At 42.7% G+C, this 16,923-nt stretch overlaps 1 long non-coding RNA gene across 2 annotated transcripts in view; it reads left to right on the top strand.

Annotated features, from left to right (window-relative positions):
* Positions 1-1,231: 1,231 nt before the first annotated feature.
* The window catches only part of LOC102200164 (uncharacterized), a 36,653-nt gene continuing 20,961 nt past the window's right edge, over positions 1,232-16,923 (top strand). For both annotated transcript variants that reach the window (XR_312146.1, XR_312145.1), the window contains exon 1: positions 1,232-1,571. This is a non-coding gene — a long non-coding RNA (uncharacterized LOC102200164). The remainder of the gene's footprint in view (positions 1,572-16,923) is intronic.

Genomic DNA, 16,923 nt, shown 5'->3' with positions numbered 1-16,923 from the left:
ATAGAAAATACAATATTTATATACAATTTATTGAAAATATAATAGATGTCAGAGATATAGAATATAGTAGGCCTATCACACGTCAAATAGATGTGATATGTAATATAGACTATTGTGTGTAAGTAATGTAGAACAAAATGTAAAAGATCAATGGAGAATGAAATGTTGCTGAGAGAATAATCAAACAATATAGTAAAAATATAACGAAATAAACGAATATAACTAACTGCAAAAGAGCTGAAAACGAAAGAACAAACAGAAGCAAAAGACGCAAAGAACATGAGATGAACTGAAGAGAATACCAACAGATATTTGACCAGAGTGAGTAAATGAAGTCAGAGAGGCTGGAATAATGGCCCACAGAGCACTATAACTAAACACACACCCGTCACGATCTCACTGAAAATACTTAACGGAGCCACGGACTGAATCCAGCTGTCACGCCGTAATTACCACCTGCTGTGGAGCGACACGTGATCGGTGATCTGCGTGAAACAATACAGGTTACATTTGAAACATACACAGAACGATGAAGTGTCACGTCGCGCTGCAGCCAGCAGGTGTCGCGGCACACTAACGCGTTGCCGGTCGGGGAGGTAACGGGAGAGGTGTGATGAACCTGGGATGTATATAGCCTCCCGCACAGCATCGGTAAAAGGGGAACACCTTGAGAGAGGCGCAGACGAGCCGCCGCGGAGCCGCCGGACACCGCAGCTGAGCGCGGGGGCCTCTGTGGCGCATGTGGACGGGCAAGCCAACGCACCGCAGGAATGTGTGCAGTTCAGAAGCAAACGCACATGCTCGGGTTTTTACTCTGTATGTGGTGCTCGATCGTTTTCAGGTCCTCGGGCAGTGTAGTAAAGACTACGGGGTCACTTTGCTGTGCCGCTGTCGGAAACCTATAATTGGAAACGAGCCAGTGACGCGCTGAAAATAACCAGGTTAGCACTTAGTACCGGTCCATTTTGGGGAGGGCCCAACACGAGGGCGCAGCACCATATATCAGCTCTTTCCAGCTGTTTGGGAATATCCTGCTCTAGAAAAGCTGCAGCACGGCAGCGGCGCAAGCAGGGTGCCTTTTTCTCCCGCCCCCCATTCCAGAATGGATATTGGGTGAGTGGCTGGGTGCGCACGGGGGGATCTCTCGTTGGGAAACGCAAAAGCTGTCTCTCCCTCTCTCTCTCGTTTTTTTCTTGAAGGAAGGGAGGGAGGGCGGGAGGTGGGAGACTGGCACAAGGCTCGACACTGTTGCGTCTGCATGTTTTTTCTCTTTGGACAGACAGGAAAAAAGATGGACCAGGGGGACTGTCCGACTTATTCCATAAGACAGTTCCCGGCCCCCACCCCCCCAAAAGGATAATCTTGCTCAATTTGGGATGCGTGCAACACCAAGTGATCACATATTACTTGGGCGGCGGTGGTGCTGGTGGTGGATGGACGGTGAAGTTCAACTTCGCATGCAGACGCGATCTCCTCCAGGCAGCCAGACAAACCCACCAGACAGTCGGCGCGTATTACGTGAAGAGGTCTCCATATGGGCTACGGGATGCGAACACCTGCCCGGTACACAGGTAACTACAATCCGACGGTGTCGCCTACTTCTTCGAACACCGACAGGCAGCAGATTAGAGGGTATGTATGAACAGGCGCAGATTAAATCTTCTCTTATTTGCTCTGAAAGTGAAATCGCGCAGTCGAGAGATATTTCAGTATGTAAACCTCTGGAGTTTCCTCCTCATGCAGTCCCCGGCGACGGGACTGATGATAGTGTGTCAGAGGCTGGGTCTTTGCGGGCAAGGTGAGTCCTCATTTCATTCAACTGGCCTACAAAGTCCCAGTTTCTGGCTCATGTGACCCCCCAAGTCATAGACAATACACCTCGGCTATGTATCTATTATTAAAGAAAAGAAAAAACCTTAGGGAACAGACAGCATTTTAAAGCAGAGGTAAACCCTTTGTGTTGCAAGCAGACACATAGCTTAAAGTTACCCAGAATAATTAGTGCAAATGTTATGGCGAAACTGAGGGAAAAAATACACTAACATAACGTGACCATAAATGAAATCCCTACACATATAAACTCCAGGCAAAATTACGCGAACATTAGTTAAATTTTAAAAGTTTATGGACAAGAAAATTACACGAATGTATTTTAAAAAGTAAAGAAAAAACCATGTCATGTTATGTGAAAATAACGATTTGAATATGTCTATAGATCAAACAGTGAACGTCACTGTTTAATTATTGGCGAAAAGGTGTTTGACTAGTCAAGCTTAAACTTTTTACATACAGCGCCGGAAAAAAAGAGTGCGTGTCAAGTGTACCCAGAAACCGAGAGCAGACGTTGTTTCCGATTTATACAATGAAGAATTTGGAGTAAAAAACAAGACAAAAACCCCTCTGATATCCCCCCCACTGTTCTCATGTAGCTGTACAATTCGTGAGTAATTATTTTGAAAACAAATTACATTTCCCATCGTTTTTTCTTCCAAAATGGGCCAAATTAGTTTTTGTTTACCCCCCCCCCCTCAAAAGAAAAGAAAGTAGGTGTATAGCAACAGTCAAAGCACTAATAAATGCATATGAGCACTCAAGTCAGAATTTACTGTTGAAACTTGAAGCTCAAGCTCTACATAAACGCATCTCAATAAAACAGGCAGAGCTGTCAAAAATCTTAAAGTGGCCTCCTCTATTATGTTGAACAAGTGTGTCAAATGGTGAAGAAGTTGTTTTGGAGGCCTGTTTCTATATCTGTCCTGACCCTAGCATGCCGTACATACCTCACTAATGAATTTAGCATCCTGACACTAGATGCTTTATGTAATTAATAGAGCCGAGGGCAGTGGTGGCATCTCTGTGCTGCAAGCGACACGTAGGTAAGACATTTGCTGAAAACAAGACCTCCATGATTATTAACACACACTTAAAAGTGTCCTGTAAATGGAGCAAACTCTGCTGACATCACAGTAGGTGGGATGTCGTTACGCTGATCTTTTTTGTCACTGTTATTTATTAAACTCTTAATACTTGAACCTGAGTTGTTTTTTAGGCTGCGTATAACAGATCAGTGGCAGGCCATTTGTGTTTACAAGCCTGCCATTACTCGTTGCGTCTATAATAAGTAGCTGTGGACTGAAGTTACTGGAAAGTTGACACCTTGCAAACCTCTGGGCGTTCTAATGAAATTCATTGTGGCATCCTAATGCTAATTGGCAGCGTTACATATAGAACTATTTCACGCTCTTATCAGATAGCTATAAAGTACATTTAAAATCCAATCGGGAGAACACATTAAATGTGTCTAGTCCACCTAAGATTCGCTGAGATGCGCTCAACTATCATCACAGATTCCCTCCAACGTAGCACACTACAGTGCAATGACACATCACAGAAAACAGATAAAACCACTCCAGCCAAGAGCTCTCCATATATGCTGCAGGAGAGTACAAGCCAGTGTGAGTATGAGAGCCGAGGGCCTAGTAAGGGAGGCTTGGTGGAACGAGCCTGGTTTGAATAAGCAGCATGGCTACGGAGAGCTCTGGGATAGTCACCAAGTGTGCTGATTAAAATTGTGATATTAAACAGTGCTGGCTGCTGCCGCCTGCCAAGCCTCTCTCAGTGGCATTTCACATTGTTTAAAAGGTCCAATCGGACTCATCTCACCACTTGCTGCACAGTGTTGCTTACATCTTTTTTTTTTTCCACCACGGCTGTCTCATATTCTCTCCTCACCATTTGTTGGCAGGGTTGTAGACTTACTTTAAATAGACTTTTCCTACAATTCCCAGGTTGTTTTCTGCTCTGGGTCACTGGGTTCACTGCTCTCCGAACATAAGTCAGCGCGTGTGTATGTTATCGTGTGCATCATATAGAAAACTCTGTGTAAGGTGACGGCCTCGGATTGTGTTTATGCTTTCTGTGAAAGCTGAACTTGTAATGAACACAGGGAGGCCTCCTTCTCGGAAATTCTGCTCTGAACTCATTCAACTCCCTTTTAAAAACGTCACTGCAAATCCCAATAAAACTCTGCCATTATAAATATACAATTCATAAATACTGGAAAGCATGCTCAGTTTCGTGAAATATATGACCCAGCCCCTTTAAAAGGTCAAACTCCAGACACGGTGGTCACTTCAGGTTGTTTCATTTCTTTAGCCAGGGCTGAACAGATACCGGAGTCATGCACCAAATCGCATTTGAAAAAGCCAGCGAATGTACTAGTAGTTTGATCTCAAAAGTTTGGAATGAGACACAAAGATAGGGAGGGAGGGAGGGAGAGAGAAAGAAAAGGCAGCAAGAAAAGTGAGGGACTTTTAGGGGCAGCTGTGTTTTATTAACCCAGTCATAATGCCCCTAAAAATCCTTATTGCTCTTGCAATGGTCAACAAATCTCCTGTTGCAGCATGTAGAGGATCTTTGAACAGCTTCCCGTGAGCAACTTGTCACACTGCAGGGCCGAGGCGCAATTAAGTGCATGCGAACGGGTCACATTCAGAGATTTTTCACCTCAGTTCAAACAGCCATAGAAATCACAATATGTTTTGAAGTGCAGAACGCGTGAAATCAAGGATACCATCTGCAGTTGTGCAGTAACCTTTGTCAAAAGTTTCACTGCATGTCTGTGGATGCACAACTGTCTGAGAACTGCACAAGCAAAATCAAAAGCATCTATTTACTAACAAATCCAACGCTTCTCTTCGGCAGACTTGAATAATATTACCATTACAGTCGTGCCAGTCTTTATAGTTTAATATGCAGACGGGAAGTCGACGCTGGGTGTCCTTCTGTGTTTTGACATTGCATTGGAGTATCAGGGGACATACTGAGATATAGAGACTGAGCGGCAGGCAGGCAGGTAGTCTGACAAATACGTCAAGCTGACAAGCATGAAGCCATATCAAAAACAATTTCAGAATATGACGATGTACAGTACAGGCTGGTAGAAATACAGGCAGACAGATGGGAGTGTAAAGACAGGTAAACAATGAAGCATCTTGACAAGACAGCAGCTATGCAGAGAGACACAGAAAATGGCTACCAGGCAGACAGAAAAACAGAAAAGGACAGGCAAGAAGACACGCACTGATAGAGGCAAGCGGGCCGTGGAGGACATGGGATCCAGGCCTGGGTGTGGTGTGGTGGGCTGTCATGGCTGGAGAGCGGATGGTGTGGAGCTCTCGATGTTGGCGAGTGAGTCATCTGAGGGAGGCTATTCTGTTGAGTTTCCCTGTGGGACGGTCGCTGAAGGAAGAGACCTCTTCACGTCGAGAGAGAGAGACAGACAAGAGGATAGGGAGTGAGGGAAAGTGTGGACGATGACTCAGGGCCACGAACCACATGGTGATGGAGAGGGGAGGGAGGAATTACTCATCAGAGCATGTGGAATCTCATACGGCTATCACAGGACTGACAGTGTGCTTCCCTCATGGCTGCTGCTCAGCCGCCATCAGTCCCTGAGGCACCAGCTCAACACCAGGCAGCGTTTCTTTTACCAGCCGAGAACAGAGGGAAGGTGGGGGGGAATCCGGGTGAGCCTGAGGTCAAATTCACAAGGGATGAGCTTTTTAGATTCTGTCATCAAAGCCAGGTCCGTTCCACTTTGGTGTAATTTGACACGTCATAAGGCACAAATTATGATAAATGAATTATTTACCAAAGCTGAACCTACTCCAGTTGCGTTGAGTCACACAAATTTTCCCCAAATGTCTCAGCTCTCGAGTGACTGACGAGCGTATGTTGGAAATACTGCATCATTATCGACCAAAGGCATTTGAATTTCAGCAGTGGCCATAATGACCCTTCTGATAACCACGTTTTGTACTCTTAAAGGTCGTTCTGGGTATCCGAGAACACGTCCGCTTACAGAGCTTGCGTTTGACCTGACACGTCGGAGTAGCCACGGTAGCTCTTAGAAACATTGTCGGAGACCAGACAGATTCGGGCGTAAAGTCTAGAATGAGAAGTATGATCGATGTTAAATGTTGAGGTATTTTGAAACGGAAGATTTACTTCAGTAACTATCGGCTTGTATTTGGGTTTTAGATTACAGCAAGTCAGTGCAGGCCTCTGCTCTTGCTCCAAATTAGGCAACACTGTCAAAATATTTTATCAAAGAAACTTTACAAAAGGAGAAGAACTGCTTTATGAATATGTATCGGTAGTGCACAGTGAACAGAGGGAGACGTTTTAAGTCTCGTTGCTTCTTTTCTTTCTGTCCAGCTCGGCTTACAAAAAAATAGCTCTTTCATGGTTATGTGAACCCATCTTTACAGAGATAAATGTGCCACAACAGCAAGCCTGTGGACGACAGAGTTGTGCAGAGTGATGACGAGACAGAGAATAAATATAGGTAACAGGGGTAGCGGCGCAACATGCACCGTGGCTTCTCTTCATCTGCCTGCGATTCAACAGCTTAAGTCCTCGGATATGAGTGTTGGTGAACTGGGTGTTAACAGACGACTCCATGACGGAGGGGGGAGGGAGTCAGCAGAAAGTCTGAATGACTGTGAGCAAATGCACCCACATCTGTTTTATACATGCATATGTGATGCCTGCACCTGCCACACCAAACCGTTTGGTGTGCAAAAACTACGAGCAATTAATTTTTGCACACGCAGCAAATAGGCTGGCGATGAATATACGATAGTGGCATGACTCAACAGGTGAAATTGGCACGCCCATAACACTAGCATAGGCCTCATCTTACCGGTGGTGGCACAGACCCAGATCTTTCTCTAACAGAGGTTGGCATTATAGGGCGTGGGCCGACAGCACTCCAACGCCAGAAGAACCACTCAAATCCAGAGCAAACACTGCAGACAAAAGGGAGACAGGGAGAAAAAACTGGAGCAGGCCTTCTCTTTGTAGATGCCTGCAGCACTGCCGTAGCCAGAGCTTGTGACACTGGCTATGGTTGGACTACACAGAGATTAATATAATCATCTATCACATATCTCTCACGGTCATTTCTTACTTGAAAGAGTAAAGCACACCTATTATGGTCTTTTCCAGCTTTAAATTTTTTATTCTTGAACTTCACTGAAGTACAGTACAGTACAGGAACAGTGTACACATAATTAATGTCATCTATGCTAAGCATTTTCCTCTAATAAACATAAAAATGTTCTTTTCTTAGAGGAACTGTTCAGCACTTTGTTAGAAAACCACCTAGAAGGGGACCTTTACTCATTTCTAAGTACATTTTTCTATGTGGGAGTCTGCTAGAGTAGCTTTGCAAGATTCACAGTTCAAAATAATCCTTATTTATGTTATACTGGGCCTCTGTGGAGCCTCTCCGTCACTCTGACTGAAATAAGCCATTTTAGTGCACTTCCCCGTTCTTTAAGCCAGATGTTCCGAAACTTTTTCTGGCACGCCCCATTTCAGAAGGCAAAAAATGTTCACACCCCACACTCAATCATTAACAGTGCAAAGAAGGATTCAAGCTGACTTTTACTTAAAGGTCAGGAGATTAACATAAGCAAACCCTTTATTTTCTCTAAAAATAACCCTTATTTTAACCCATATTTTTCACCTGGTTGTTTGAGTCCCACCTGCAGTGATTCAACACCCCACCATTTGAGAACCACTGCTTTAAGCCAGCTTTCTTCTGATTGGCTTCTGCTTGCAAACAAAAATTCTGAACAGAAGGTAAGTTTTTAGCTGCCTTTCAAAAGATACCCCAATGTTCACAGATTTCAGGCTCAGATGGAGAGATTGCTGGAGAGGGACCTGCTGGGGATGTATGGGTAAAAACTTCCACTGATGTACGCCAGTCCTTGTCCTTGCCAACTTAAGTGATTAAAAATAAGAGCAAGCCAGAGATTTAACGCGAGCAACCAAAGTGAAAGCGGAGTCAGAAGTTACACAAACATTCCTGATAGAAAATTTGGCAAAAGTGGCAAGGCGAGCCGAGTTTCCATAACCGTAGGCACAAATCTCTTTGGCTACGTTCACACTGCAGGTCTTAATGCTCCATTCCGATTTCTTTTATCAAATCCGATTTTTTTGTCTGCTTGTTCACGCTACAAATAAAATGTGACAGCAAACGCGCTCTAGTGTGAATGCTCAAAGTGGCCCACATGCGCAAAAGAAGACATCACACACAGCACGCTCTGTTTAGACCCAGACCAACCAGTATTGTTTGACTGATGGCCCTTAATATAAAGACTTGTTTCAAACTTTCCATTTCCCAATTTTGCTTTAAGTTATAAAGTTATTTTGCTACTTACATATGGCCTAATAATTATCTCTACTGCTGTTTTAGAGAGGAGCGGTGCTTCAAAGGATAGTTGCAGATTTCTGTCAGAATCTGCAGATTATACAGTACAAATAAAATGTTCACATTTCTCCAACGTTGTCTTCCCAGCAGTTTCACTAACATCTACACTGGATGGCCAGGGCTGATAATTGGCGTCTGTCTTGTGTCAGTGACGTAAAAGACGGATTTAATGCGACATGACCGTTCAAACAGCAGTCGCTTTCAAAAAAAAAATCAGATATGTATCGGATTCAGACCCAGATCGGATTTGAAAATATCGGATTTGTGCTGTTCACACTGTCATACCATGATCGGATGTGGGTCGCATAGGGTCAAAAAAGTCGGATTTGATGGGCTTTCGCCTGCAGTGTGAACGTAGCCTTATAGGCACAAACAGGAACTTCTGTTTTTTCTTCATTAAGTTGGCAAAAATTGTCAGCTAAACAACTTTTAATAGAATCTATTCGCATAAGTTTGATGTGCAACAGAAATATCTTGGAGCTTAAAATAGATATATAACTGAATGTCATCTGCATAGCCATGCTAAGAAATGTCCTTTTGAGTGCTCAAAATGTGTTAAAGAACGAACAGATATAAGAGAAACAGTAAGGGCCCTAAAAGAGAACGCCGATAGAGACCGACCAGTATCTCAGCCTATGACAAATAACGTGATTGTCATCAGTGTCAATGGCAGAGGTCAGAACAACATCAGCAAAACAGAACATTTCCCTGAACCACTTCGGATCGAGAGGTTGTTTGAGACTCTAAGAAGAGCTGTTTTGATGAGGTCTATGAAAGCCAGACTGAAATCTACCGAGATGCTTTTTTTGTCCAAACCACTTAGCTATGACATTCTCCAAAATGTTAGCAATAAAAGGTAATTTTAAGATTAGCCTGTAACTACTGAGAAAAGAGGCGACAAGCTGTTTTTCTGTTTTTAATGGGTGGATGATAGCGTTCTGGTCTTGATTAATGAAAGCAAACTGATAAGACTGAAAGACAGTTTTGAACAGAGATCTTTGTAAAATAACAGGTTGAGCTGGGGTAGGAACAGGCAGCGGAGATGCTGAAGAAAAAGTATTATTTCTCACATTACTGATTTTTTCTACAAAGAAAGTAAGAACATATTCACAATGTTCACTGGGAAAAATTGGGACAATGGGTTAAACACAAGTAAAAATGTCACTAGTTGTGTAACACCCACCTCTGCTCTTTGAAACCAGGTTTTAAGACAGCACAAAAGTTTTGGTAGCGGACCCTTTTTGGATTCCATTGGTTGACTTGTGATGTTTGAGTGGGCTTCGCTTGCTTGCAGGTCTGCAGGCTGTGTAGGGGGAAGCAAAACGGGGAACACACTAGCCGAAATGCAATTTTGAACCTGTCATCTGCTGCCTGACAACAGTTTCTCTTTTTAAAAATGCATCTGCTTTCATGACCAGTGATTGGCACATCGAACAGGAACTCTTGGCCTGCTATCCGCTGGGTATACCGGAGGCCCCGAAACATCAGCTGTCCGCTAATCCAGTTTAAATCATTTGAATACTGTTCACTCTGAGACCCACACGAAATATCCCTCTGTGAATGTACATATAAAAAGTATTACAGTCACACATAAAATTGGCAGCTACTTTTAATGCATACCATGGAAATGTTTCATGGTTATGCTGGTACTACAGTGACCTCCTGTTGGCACCAATGATTGCTTTTTATTAGATGGAGCCACAAATGTTTCCCAGTGACTGATTTACACATTATTACTGTCTCTACTAGCTAAGACATTCCTTACGTTTTGAGTGGTGGAAGTAAATCACTAGCTCGATTTATGAATAGCTTCTATGACTCAGTTCGCAGTGACTGAGTGATGTGAAAGATCCACTTATGAATTCCAGCATCGATAAATAAACTCTTGAAGAAATACATTTCAGTTGCCACTTTTTGAAGAGATCTGGAAACGGCATGCTGCAGTGGTAAATGAAACAAACAAACAAACAAAAAGCCAAGGCTTTGCTGCACACAGCAGTCAGATCATGCTGTAGGAAGACAGAAAGGTCAAAATAAACTCTGCACATGCCTCCCAGGTTTTAGCGATAAGAGAAATAAGAGAAGGAGGTGTGTCTTTTGTACACATAGCCATATGAGATCTTTAGACTTGCTGGATTATAACTGTAAACACAAATGTGGCACACAAATGCACCTGGCCATATTATTCCCTTCTGTTAGTCTTCTATAGGGTATGCGTAACTGCTTGCAGGTACTGAGCCATGACTTCAATCAGCAGCCATGCTTCATCGTCAGCTGTTTATTTTTGTCATTCTGTTTGAATATGCAAGTGCAGATACAGTGCCGATGTTTGTGTAGTATGCAGAGGAATGCAGTCCTCGTAGCTGAGAGGTGCTTTGCTGCCTGAGCTGAGTTCAAGTTCAGCCTCCTTTCCTTTTCTCTTGTCTTCTCTCTGTCTTACCCACCACAGTCCGGGGGCACATCAGGTTCCAGTTGTTTTCTGGCTATTCGGGGTCAGCGATGCACGTTGGCAGACCTCATTGGCAACTTTCTCGTTGCAGTGCAAAAATCTGTTGGAGACTGAACTCGGCTCAGCGTTTGTGTGCCCCGGTGTTGAGTAACAATGAGGTCCGCAGGGCGATTGGCAGATGTCTGTTTGGTGCTGCAGATACAGTCACGCCATTGTGTGGAGTCAGCAAGTAAAATGTGTGTGTTTGTGTGCGTATGTGGATAAGGGGTGAAGAAAAGCGGCTGTTTGTTTTGGCAGGAAGATCATTTGCCAAAGAAGTGGCTCCGCAGCCAATTCTCACCAAACAAACCCGCAGCAGTGAGTGTTTTATCAGTCCAAGCACTTCAGCGGGCGAAATGAGAAGGTGGCCATTTTACTCCTCGCACTCTTTGCTGCTCTTCACAGCTAAGAGGGTTAATGGTGAGCTGCCGCTCGGCCACTTTTGGCGCGGTGTTCCATTAAATTCAAAAGCTTGCGATCCCTAAAACTTCCCTGTAACATTTGTTGTTAACAAGAGAATGAAATTAACAGTTCCAGCTAATCAGCAGCATGACAAAGCTTTATGGTTTCTCTGATCTTTTCTTCTACTTGCTATGACTCACTTGAAGCCCCATTGTCTGCTCCGAGCCAAGATCCTCCAGTCCAGAGGGCGTCGGTGCCAAGCATGGCTCTGAGGATATTACAAAAAGGGAAAACCCATCTTTCCCCAAAACCTTCTTCCATTACAGAAAAGAGGTTTTCCGCTTCAATCGAAACTGTCAGTGGAAGTTTTTCAAGCCACTTGGAAAACATCAATTGCTGCTTTTTCAGTCTTTATGTTGGCAAAATCATCAGTCACAGGAGCAGCATGATCCTTTCGTAGTAGTTTTTCAGAAGAAAAGGCAGGTTGTGCATGTGTTTTTATGTCCTTTATGCTCTCTTTTGTTGTGTGCATGTATTGTTGAGCTGCACAGCTGACAGGTCTGTGAAATATCAGCACCTGCATTGTTTTTTCTCACAGTAATCTTTGCAACTGATGTGGACATGAATATGCCGCCTGTGTGTGGAGCACATCTTTTTAGTTTTAAACGACGAGCTGTTTCATGTTGGCGCAGGAGTAATAGGAGCCGCGGCGTGACAGCCAGGCCTGAGGCGACCCAGAAATGTGCCTTCTTGGAACTTCCTTCTCATTCCTTGGGCATAAGAACAGCGGTGCAGCGCAGGCTAGACTCCAAAACCAACAGTTTTGGAAATATCTGTTACATTTGCATCCCAAATATTCAGAAGAGCTTGCATGATGTTCTTATTTGGGTTGACAGGGTTTCATTTTTCATTCTTCGTGCCTCTTGTGTTTTCTTGTCGTACTTGGCTGTTTTTGTGTTGACTTATCTCGTTGACACACAGGATGGGTAATTTTGGGCAGCGTAGATGTCTGACTGCAAACAACATGTACAACTTAGAGTCCGCACAGGAACGATGTAAACATGGTTTCCGATTGAGGCAAATTCCTGTGGTCATGTCGCCAATTTTAACGTTGACTTTTTTCTCCAATACACCTTCTTCTTCTTCTTTCATCGCTATGTGGAAAAAACACTTAAAGAGAACCTATTATGCTCATTTCCAACACTTATTTTTATTCTTGGACTCTACTAGAGTAGCCCTGCATGATTCAGAGTTCAAAATAATCCCTTGTTTTAATACTGTTCAGGCTCTCAGTTCAACTAGTGGAATAAGCTTTTTTAACTCCCTTTACGTTAACTTTCTGCTGATTGGTAGCCCCTCACAAGCAAAGGATTTGGACGGTTGATGGGTGGGGCTTCGGTGTTATTCATGACCAGGACATCCAAATTTATTCACATTATAAAGAGCCATGACTAGAAAATAACCTGCCTGTAACTCAGTGTTTGGAGCAGTCTGAAGCCCGAGCTTGTGGCTCATTGGCTCATCACTCTAACATATTATAATATTAAAGAAAAGAAGAGTGTCACACACCTCTTTAATTGCTCTCTTATATAAATTTAATGTTGTCTGCAAACTTCTTTGATAGAAAAGTCTAATATGTTTGAGTAAATTAAATCTTAAACAGTTAAACCACAAATTTCCTTTTACTCTGAATCGCATCTCCTTGTGAGGGACCAAAAATCTGTGGGCATCCTCTTTGTGGAATAATGCCTAATACAAAAATGTGAAAGAAGCCATGCTGTCTCTGTTATAAGTTAATAAAAATTCCACCTACAAGCACCTCATATAAGTGATAAAAGACTAGTTTGTTAGTTTCAAAGGGCTAATGTGTGATTTCTTGGCAACCTCAAGTCTTCTTGTTATCGTCCAGTTTCTAACAAGGCATGAGTCTGACACAAAATACCTTTGTTTACCTAATCCTTTCTGTACAGCTGTAATTGATGGAGATAAAACGAGCTAATTACTGAGCTGACAGGCCGAGTCATATTAGCCACGTTCGCGTTTCCAATCTTTATGCAAAGAGACTTTAACCATTAGGGTGTGTGCCGGCAGGATCTGAAAGCCACTCAAATCTAGAGCAAACACTGCAAACAAAAGTGTCGAGGCGATCAAAAGCGGAGCAGGCATTTCTTGTGCCCCTCTTTAAAAGAAAATAAATAAATAAATAGAGAGACAGAACCTTCTTGACCTGCTTTCAGCCAATCAGCCCTTGACAACAGGCTCAACCTGAGCAAACAGTGAGGAAAGTAATCAGCTTTCACATAACCCTGATACTAACTATCTCCTCAGAGTTATACATCAGCTGGTATTGATTCATGTGATGATGTTGTTGCTGTCCAGCACCGTGGCGTAGAGATGACTGCACTGGTGTTTTCCAGCTTTTAAACTTTGCTTGTAACTTATGTGCATAAGTGCTTAATTAGCAGTTTTCCTCCTCAGTTAATAATTATATCTATAACATGTAAGAAAACTGCAAGGAAAATCATCACATTCTGGCATTTTAGAAAATGTGGCAGTATTTTCACATTTTTGCTTTCGAAATGACTGCAGAGATAATTGCATTAACACAGACAAGTCTGATTAATTTTCCGTCGATCTACTAACCGATCAATCACCTAATCATTTCATCCCTAAACTGAATTAAAACAAGTTGCGTCACAGCTCCTGGCTCCAGCTGCACGCTCACCCTACAGACACAGGAATGGTATCAATCTTCTCATCTAACTCTTGGCCAGAAAGAAAGTGCGCGTGCTTCTCAAAAATGCCGAGCTATTTCTTTGAAAGCTCAGGGTGCTCAAAACAAACCAGTTCATTCAAACACGTGTGCGCCAACGCATATAATGAATATAAATGGAGGACTTGAGAGATACAGTATATGCTCATCGCCAACAATTCTCAGTTTCCTTTTCCCACCACCTACATTTGGAAAGGTGTGTACGCCTGTATGGCTCCATTAAAAGGTATCGGTTTTAATCATACTTAAAAGTGATTACGTGGAGCTACAGCACAGTGAGCCTGTTCTTATTTGGAAATATTGACACAACAATGAATCATAGACTCATATCCTCTCAGTTTTCTCACGTCTGCTGACATTTCAAACTGTGCGAATAATTGCCAAATTGTCTCGGGCTGTATTAAGCCAGGGGAGGATACAAATGCCTTTAAGCAACATCAGCTGAGGAGATGTAGAGGCCGGAATAAATGCAACGCTGCTTATCCTGCCAACAAAGCCTTAGAAACAGTTACACTTGTTTCATAAATCAACTTGTTAAAAAGCACATGCACATAAGAGAATAAGCACTCCCATTTTCCTAAAAGCTGTACGGGAGGATGGTGGTGGAAGGGGGTGGGTCAGGAGGTGATGGAGTTTGTAAGATAAACTTGGCTAAACTTTGTCAGTGTACGAAATTCCCCTCATCAGACCCCAGCCTGCCATCCTCCCCTCTCTACCCATCCGTATCCAACAGTGTGCAAAGCTAACAAAGCCAGTATTTAAAAAGCTATTAAAGAACTGCACAACTTCTTTCATCATTTAAAATGTCAAAAGCTTGAATAAGCATCCCGTTTATACAATGAGCAATCCCTCCAGGAATAATTCTCAGAATTTCAGCCACTCTTCACATCATTTGTGCGAGTTTGCAGTTTTGCCTTCAGGGTGCTTGTAGATTTTATCAGCTACTGCATCTCAAATACAAATAATCCAATTCAGAATCACCGCTATAAGCTGAGCTCAAACTAAAATGGAAGGTAAGTTCATGCCTAAGGGTCTTGCGGTCTGTTGGATTTTGGAAATCTAAGTCATGCGTCAACTCCAGCAAACACTACCATTTAAATGTTTAGATTATATGTAACTTTTAATTTAAACGGGGACCTATTTAGGAGACTTCCTCGCTTTCTATCAGATATATGCACTCACGAGACACTTCATTAGTTATTCTTTGCTAGTAGTTGGTTGGAACCCCTTTTGCCTTCAGAACTGCTTTCATTCGCTACAAATTCAAAAAGCTGCTGGAAACATTCCTCAGAGATTTTAGTTCATATTGACTCGATAGAATCACACACTTGCTGCAGATTTGTTGACTGTACATCCGAGAGGTGCACTGTTGGATAGAGATCTGGTGATTGTGGAGGCAATTTGAGGATAGGGAACTCATTTAAAGAAATAGCCTGAGATGATTTGAGCTTTGTGATGTGGTGTGTTATCCTCCTGGAAGCAGCCAGAAGAAGACGGGTACACTATGGTCAGCAACAGTACTCAGGTAGACTGTGGTGTTTAAAAAATGCTCAGCTGGTACTTGAGGGGCCCAAAATATGAAAATGTCTGCCACACTGATACACCACCACCACCAGGCTGAACTGTTGATACGAGGCAGGATGAATCCATGCTTTCATGTTGTTTGCACCAAATACTGACCGCACCTTCCAAATAAAGACTCATCAGACCAGGCAACATTTTTCCAATTTTCCATTTTCCAATTGTGGTGAGCCTGTGCAAACTCTAACCCAAGTTTCCTGTTCTAAGCTGACAGCTAAGCAGTGAAAAAGGTATCATGACTCCTACTTGACCAAGCATAATGTTATTGGCTTGTATTTTTCTAAGGTGGTATAATGAAACAGATCACACCGTATTTTGCTAGCACACTGACCGAGATTCAGTGATCAGGGACAATGACTTTATTGCTTTCCATCGCCACAACTGACAGAACCAATATCATCTTTCTGTTGGCTCACTTGTGTGTGTGTGTGCGCGCTCCAAAATGTTGTGTGTTACATTCATAAAACTACAAGAGAGAATGCAAAAAAACCCAAACAAAAACTGGGCATACTGCAGTCTTTTTGACAGGATGCTGTCTGACGTCCAAAATATTGTGACGTCTGCCTGGGTTTCTATTATTCAGCTGACATAATGTTGTCTGATTGTGTCAGAAACACCAGCTGTAATATTTTAATAGTATTTATACTCTTCTCCCTGCTGTAGTTTTTGTTAAATCACTGTAAAATAACAAGAAATAAAAGGTCAGACTTTGCACAACTTTCAAGTGATCTTGACAGGATCCTTGTGGGACTAAATACGGCATGTGGGAAAATCACAGTCACAGTGTTGATACTGTTTCACAGAGTTATGATCTCAGATCACACACATGAGAACGTATATTAGTCTTTTGCTCATGGACATTTTCATACTAAGCCACACACAGACTCCGGCAGTGTCTTCAGAAATGCTGATATAGTTAATTTTGACAGGTAATGCACAATGATCCCTGAAAAATCCTAACTAAAACAGTCATTCATTAAGGTTTTGGAATTGTGACTCGGTCGTATGGCAGTTTTTCCACCCAGTCTCATGCTGGAGGGAATTAGGTAGGTAAACATTAAAATTTGGAAGTTGGCTCTAAAACTAGAAGCCAAGAATTGTTTACTCTGTTACATTAGGAGGACTCATTTGGGAAGACTTTGCTAGGGAAACGCAACTCCCCTGCAGATATTATACCTTTAGTGTCATTTTGACAAACATTTCAGTCGTAGTTTGGTGAAAAGCGGTGGGACCTGCATTAAAAACCTCTACCTGGCCGTCACCAAATTTTGTTCTTTTCTAACAGCTGCCACGGCATTGAATTCGGGCTAAGACAGACATGTTGTGTGTTAGGCATCAAGATAATTAACTGGTCACAGTCAGGTTTTCCTGGAAATTGACTGTATCAGTGAGTCTATT

The sequence above is a fragment of the Pundamilia nyererei genome, unplaced genomic scaffold, assembly GCF_000239375.1.
Source record: "Pundamilia nyererei isolate P.nyererei 1_Seehausen unplaced genomic scaffold, PunNye1.0 scaffold00234, whole genome shotgun sequence".
NCBI classification, from domain to species: Eukaryota; Metazoa; Chordata; class Actinopteri; order Cichliformes; family Cichlidae; genus Pundamilia; species Pundamilia nyererei.
This window is presented reverse-complemented; position numbering and strand designations above follow the sequence as displayed.